This window comes from Branchiostoma floridae, chromosome 14 (assembly GCF_000003815.2).
Source record: "Branchiostoma floridae strain S238N-H82 chromosome 14, Bfl_VNyyK, whole genome shotgun sequence".
Taxonomy (NCBI): domain Eukaryota; kingdom Metazoa; phylum Chordata; class Leptocardii; order Amphioxiformes; family Branchiostomatidae; genus Branchiostoma; species Branchiostoma floridae.
The window spans coordinates 6,435,975-6,443,013 of NC_049992.1; positions in this window are offsets into that span (position 1 = coordinate 6,435,975).

Genomic DNA, 7,039 nt, shown 5'->3' on the forward strand with positions numbered 1-7,039 from the left:
TCAAACTATATTTTTAAAAGTCTTTAAATACAACGGATATAGAATGCGGATAAAGGCGATCTAGCGTTAATATAGACCCTATATGTTGATGTGTTCATACCTATAGATATCCATATACGTGTGTTTAGTTGTACTGTAAGTAGTTGTTGTACATGTATACCTTACGTTACGATAGTCGCGTGTCAATAAAGATTACTGTGTATAATTGCATAAAATGCACAAAGACCATCGAAGACAAAGTGCCATTTAATGTTTAAACACACACCACATTGAACAATACAAATATAGTTCTTTACAAAAAATCTAACGTTACATCAAATGCTTCACTATGGCGACGCCACATGTATCAAAACGTTTCGTCCACTTCATTCAGACCTATTACGTACTGTCATGACATGGCCTGGGGGTTAAATGAGCTATACATCAGTCCTTATTAGACATATTGTAATTGGCAGGAAGACGTTTTTGGTCGTAAATAATCCGGAGGCAATGAGTCATTTGGGGTTTGATGGTGTATGGAAGCTGTACACAGTCGTCGTTTGGGGAGGAAGGTACTTAGGTCCGATTTAAACAAATCACAGAATCAATGAATCCATTCTTTTACAGAGACTAGTGCCTCTTAGTCGGAGATTTTTGAGGAAGCCCAATTCTTTTTGCTGCAGTTGGAGATTTGAAAAAAAATTCTTCTTCACAATAATAATGAATTCTACCAACACATTAGATTTTAAACATATTGCACATGGCGGTGTTAAGCGTACATGTCTTTACAAAAACAACTTGATACAAACTTTTTCTTGCTTGAGTACAGAAGAGAACAATGTGCTACTCAATTTAGTAGCTTATTTCAACAGTGCCACATACATAGTACAGTCTTTAGTACATAAAGGTAGTCTTTTACCTCCCCAACCAAAGTCAGGTACTCCTGTTACACCTTGTTACACCTAGGTGAAGTGAGGAAGGTCGTGTTAAGTGCCTTTCTCAAGGGCACAACGTCGGGGGCACGTTGGGTATCGAACTCGGGAACTCTTGGTTCCGAGCCCAAAATTCTACCACTTACGCCACACACGGCGCTACTTTGCCACAGTACGGGAGTCCAACAGGTCTATAGAGGATCACTACACTAGTGGCTTGAAGGAATGGACAGCTCACATCATTCAATTACTTACGCCAAAGCTGACAAAGACCTCCGGACAGAGTGAACTTCATTAACCCGGCAGATGTCATGTGACTCTCTGACGCCACTGGGTTTAAAACCTGGTCCCAAACATCTGTCAAAAGCTACAACCTGGGTACCATCCGGGTATTAGTTCGCTCCTATAGTCGCTTCTGCTACCCGGCGGAACAACATATTAGGTAGAAGCGACTGTATACAGTGTATCATGAATGTCAGAGTTAGAAGCGACTGTATACAGTGTATAATGAATGTCAGAGTTAGAGGCGAACTCTGGGGCGAACTACTTTCCGGATGGTACCCAGGTTAACAGCCTACCGGGCTATAGTGGTATCATTAAAGGCAACTTCAGCATTGCTAGGGTGTAAAAAGTGGAAATTATTTTGGATAAGGCGATCTGTATGATATTGACATTTATTGTACCGTATAAGCACATTTACACCATTATTTCTTACTTTGAGCGGTTAAAATGGCACAGAAACAAGCCGCACAAGAAATCCTCTAATTATTGCCACCACCCCCTAAGAAGAGACCTCGTAGCACAGCGACAACCAATTTTTGCATCATGAATGTCGGTATGGAATGGAATAGAGTTGCTTCATCTTATTACGTAGAAAAGTGCCACTCTGAGTACAGCACCTTCTTTAGTAAGATAAACCTAAGAAAAAAGACAAAACTACGGAAATGGATATTTCCGCGATATGTTCTTATATCATAAATTATCATCGATGTATGCACTGTAAAAATGAATGTAGATTCGCCCATAAACAAACAGGCACGAGGGGCAGTGGTGACATCATTAACCTATCCGTTCTCAGGTTACTCTCTAACGCAGGAGGGTTAACGGTTTAAGACGGCTATTTTTCGAAACATCGGTCAAAACCGAACAACTTTGTATGATCGCAAACTCCTTTCTCCCTTGGTGGGTTTAAAATAAAAGTTGTTGAATGCCCGCCTGACTGGCCATGATTATATCTGTAGGATCATAAATGCAATGATTCCAATAAAACGCTCTGCAAAAAAAAAACTGTAGAAGATCTTGAACAGAATTAGGCGTTTTAGAAAACATCGACTGTCCTTCAATAGTGACTGAGAATGAACTTTTGAGAACAAGTGCGAATAAAAAAACTAGTACAAATCGTAAAAGAGTCTTAATTATTACGAGTATGTAAACAGTCTCTCTTATCAAGTGATCAGTGTTCCTATATGACTCCCCGCACAGTTGTGAAGGTGAATCTAGATTCGTTCAAGTCGAAGACATATCCTTCGTGATCGCTCCCGCCTTTACACGAGCACAGCACCAGTATGATGACCGTCCCGACCATGGCGATACCGAACCCCGTGATGATTGGGCTTGGAGGCGCCGTCAGACCGATGTCAACACCCTTCTTCACGTACAACAGGCAAGGGCGACGCGCATGCGCGCCAGGAACGCACTGATTGGTGCAGTTCAAAATTTCAAAAGACACATCAACATGGAAGGTAAAATCTCTAACCCCAAACACGTGGCAGTCCAGTTTGTATCCCGTGATGTTTACTGTGTTCGGTATGGGGTACTCCAAACAGGCAGCCACAAGAGGCTTTCTCTTGGTAACCTCCTTTGTTCTTTTCCACAGATTGTTTACGAAGCACGTTCCTTCCTGGTTAAAATCTTCACACGAACAGGCCGGAAGTCTCGCGTCAACGTAACAGGACGTATTAACGACACAATACTGCATGTAATCCATGGTTTTTACTATCCGGGGCACTGGGGCAGTTCTCGTGGCATTGCCGTCTAGCTGATCTTTCAACATAGTACCGGTCCTAGGTTCTCCATTTGTAACAGCTTTGCTATTTCTGTGGCCTGCTAGAACAGTTGAGCCCACTTTATTGCGAAAGATGGCGAGTAGAGTCGTGATTAAGGGAATGTAGATATCAACTCTCATGACGTCATAGGCCGTGTCATCACCAGCAACTGGGAACGAGAGTCAAAGTCTTCACACGAGAAGCTGAAATGAGAAAAGAATCAGTTGATAGGGTGTCTTTTATCAAGCGCTCCTAGCCTTGTTTGATTATTTACATCTTAGAAGATAAGAAGCTGAAGACACTTGAACCTGAAATGAGAAAAGAATCAGTTGATAGAGAGTCTTTTATCAAGCGCTCCTAGCCTTGTTCGATTAATTACATCTTAGTAGATAGGAAGCTGAATCAGCTTTGTCATTAACTTTAATTCAATTCACCCTTACGGCTATCGTGGTGTCTGTTTTTATCGCATATGTACATTCTTTGTGTGTTAGAGAAACGCAAGGAAATGAATCTATATCTAAATTAGACATCGTTGCTTTTATCTCATTCAGATTTTATTTCACGGCGTACCTATAAGGAAGATTCTACACGAATTCTTATACTGTAAATGCATTGAAGCTCGCGGGATTTAATTTTGCGGTAGCGGGAAAAATGACTTTTCGCGGTGGTTGTAATTTCGCGGTAGCACCATGATATGCACTCACTGCCATGGAAAAACGTTCGTGATGGATTAAAGATCGCGGTGCTCGAAGCGGCCACCGTGAAAACCGCGAATATCAAACCACCGCGAAAATTTCTGCATTTACAGTAATTTTCGTTCCCAAACCGGGCGATTGCCAATTTTTCAATCATGTTACTCTCTGATTTAATTATTACGACAATGTAGATATTCAAATAGAAACAGTTAAAATGGATTTAAGGGACAAGCATACAAATTACAACATAGATGCTCTAGATAAAGTTGTGGCAATTTAAATCAACTAAATAGATATGTAGACTGTCCAGTTTTAAACAAGCTATCTTAAACATTGTAACATTATACCTTAATTTGGTCTCGGGCATTTTAAAACGTTGTAGGTAGACACTGTGCTGTTTTTGTCAATACCCTGATTGTTGATACTTTGATTGTATGGTTGCACTCTTTTTTAAATGTATGTTGTGAATCTTGGAATATTAGCCCAATCGGGCAAAAAGGTTCGTAATTAATGAAAGTGAATTGAAATGAAATACACGTATACGTTATTAGCTTGTTTAATGATTTTCCTGCACAAATAAGAGTGTCGACTCTTGGATTGTTTCATCTCGTTTATTGCAAGTTGTTGACAACATTTCGAAATATTGAGTTTGAATGTAAAGCAAATACGGGAGTGTTTGTTTAATAACGTAATTACGCGGATAATTGTTTTCTCTATTGAACCACCCGTAAGGACTGCATTCATCATCTTCTAATTTACGGTTCTCTCCTCCTCGGTAAGTGAGAACGACATCAGAGATGGGAGAGTAATGAGAACACCAGTCTGGCGCGTTCTGCGGTGTCAGTCTCTGTGCAGCGGTGCGGGTATCGGAAAACCCACAAAAACTCGCCGCGCTTGGATTTCAATCTGTCGCGGTATCGATCTTAAGGCGAACCTCACCGCGTTTCGATCCCCAGCCGCAAAAGCAGCAGCCACAGCCGCAAACACATCGGACTCATACAACGGCAAACTTTTACATTATGTTCAATTATTCATAAAAGTAACCAAAATATTTGAAAGAAAAACTTCCATCTTCCATCCAACCAGTCTGAATTGGAGTAACTGCTTACAGCCTACATGTACCTGTGTATAAGTTGCATTTTCCTTACATTTTATTTCAATCCCATACTATGAACTCTTGTATCAAGTAGACTAGCCTTATAGAACTACCGCAACAGTAGTTATGTATCAGTAGACGCCGCTCTGTCTGTACCCTGTACAATTGTGCTTTGCTTGTTTGTATTTGTTTAAATATACTTTTGTAATGTAGATGACAACACTATAACAAGCTTAAGCTCTGAGCTTGAGTGTGTTGTCTCACGTCTTGCTGGCAAATTTAATGCGCAGCAATGTCACCCTTGCCATGCACTTCAGTAGATTGTATCTCATGTCCTAAGTGAAATATCCATCTACGTCTGAACTGAAGCCAGGCCGATAAGTCTGGTATAGGTCCTATTCTAGCTAACCCTAGTTATGTTTACCTTCATGTAATGTTGTTTTTGCTCTGTTTCCTCTTCTTCTTGAAACAAATAAGAAAAATGACCTGGACCAGGCAGCTGTCACCAGGGTTACCGGTAAAGTAGTAGGCACCTTGTGGTGTTCGGTTACATAATGTAGCAAATGGCGTAGCATAGCTGGAAGGGCTCTAAACATAAATGTGTTGGAGTAAGAGTTAACATAACAGTAGTCATTGTTAGACTACAACATGCGAAGGTTAACATTTTATATTTGCTTGCACATGTTACCCTTATAGTTCACTCCTATGATCGCTTCTACGCAGTACAGTCTGCAAGGGAAGCGACCAGGGTAGGGTACGTAGTCGATCACCGAAAATTATCATCACCGGTCTAACACTGTTCATTGCTTTGAAGCGCTAATGTTTCTTGCCTTTGTGTAAAATATCACCAAGCATTGGCAGCTTCTCCTTGAGTAGACGAAGTTATTTTTCATACAGTGCCCTGGCGAGGTCCCTAAACAATCCCACCGCCTTCACCAGGTCCTACATGTCTGCATCATCCGTGGCTGATGGACCCTGTAATGGATCTCCTCAAGGCCGTTCTTTTCTTCCTCTAACATATAAGGCCATGTTGATATCATTATACGAATGGCGTAATTTGGGAACCTCAAAACTGATGCGAGCGTGTGAATAAAGAAAAGTTTGGCCAGAAAAAAATTCATTCATTATGAAATCTAAGTGGTCAGGAAGGTTCTAATTAACAAATGACCAAAATCACAGAATACGGTTGACCGCACACTAGATCCTTCATTTTTGTTCTTTTACATCATCTTCTATGACCTAGCAATTGATCTTACCATTGTATGACATTAGCAGACGTTACCGAATCTTTTTTGTTTGTTTGCATTCTACGGCATATATTTGCTCACTTTGCAGTTCTTTTGCACGATTTACAGTATGGTTGGAAACTTTCTGGAAACGACCAAAAATTGATGCGCGCGCAGATGTCATCCATATAATGAATTCAAACTAAATGTCCTACCCTGAAGACACTGCCGTTTTCAAAGACGTCCTTGACAAATATAATTCGACTAATACGCTCATAAATAACTTACGGCTCGAAAGACAATGATTCTTCATATGAGCTAAAGAAGACACATTATCTGCAGCAGTCGACATCTATTTTACTCCAAATGGGATCATTGTCACAGATTCCACTGATCCCGATTCACGGGAAGAGCGCTTTGTCACACTTTGTAAATTCCGTAGCCCGCACCAACGTCCAATGATTCACTGAAAGTCTAATAGTACGTCAAATCGTTCTTCATTTCGTTATAACTGCAATAAGACACTCGTTCCGTAACTCTGATGATGGAAGTATCATAATCATGATTCGCGAAATGTGGTAGACAATATCAAACTGAAAAGGCATACTTATAGTTATCATTTCTGCTTGCCTGATAGATACGCACTCACAGTACGAGGGATGATCAGAAAGTTTAAGGCCCCATCCTAATTTACAGCTCAAATTTTAAATGATACCCATGTTTTCTAGTAGGAATACGAAAGGATTCCTCATGAAATAATCATGTTAACCTACACAGAAGGTTAACATTCTGCTTTTGCTCTGTTTCCTCTTCTCCAAAACATAAGGTCCACGATCAAAGGTCCATGATCAGGGTAAACATTATAAATTTGCTTTTGAATGTCAACTTTTCAATTTAATAATGTTTTCGCAGACGTATATTTTAGAGAATGAAGAACACGACTTACAAAGCTCAGTTTTTTCTCAACTCTGATTTCTAAAAGGAAGTCGACAAAAAATGAAGACGACACTGATTTAAATTTTGGTTCATTTTGACAAAACGCTGTATTCTTTATTTGTGCCCCACA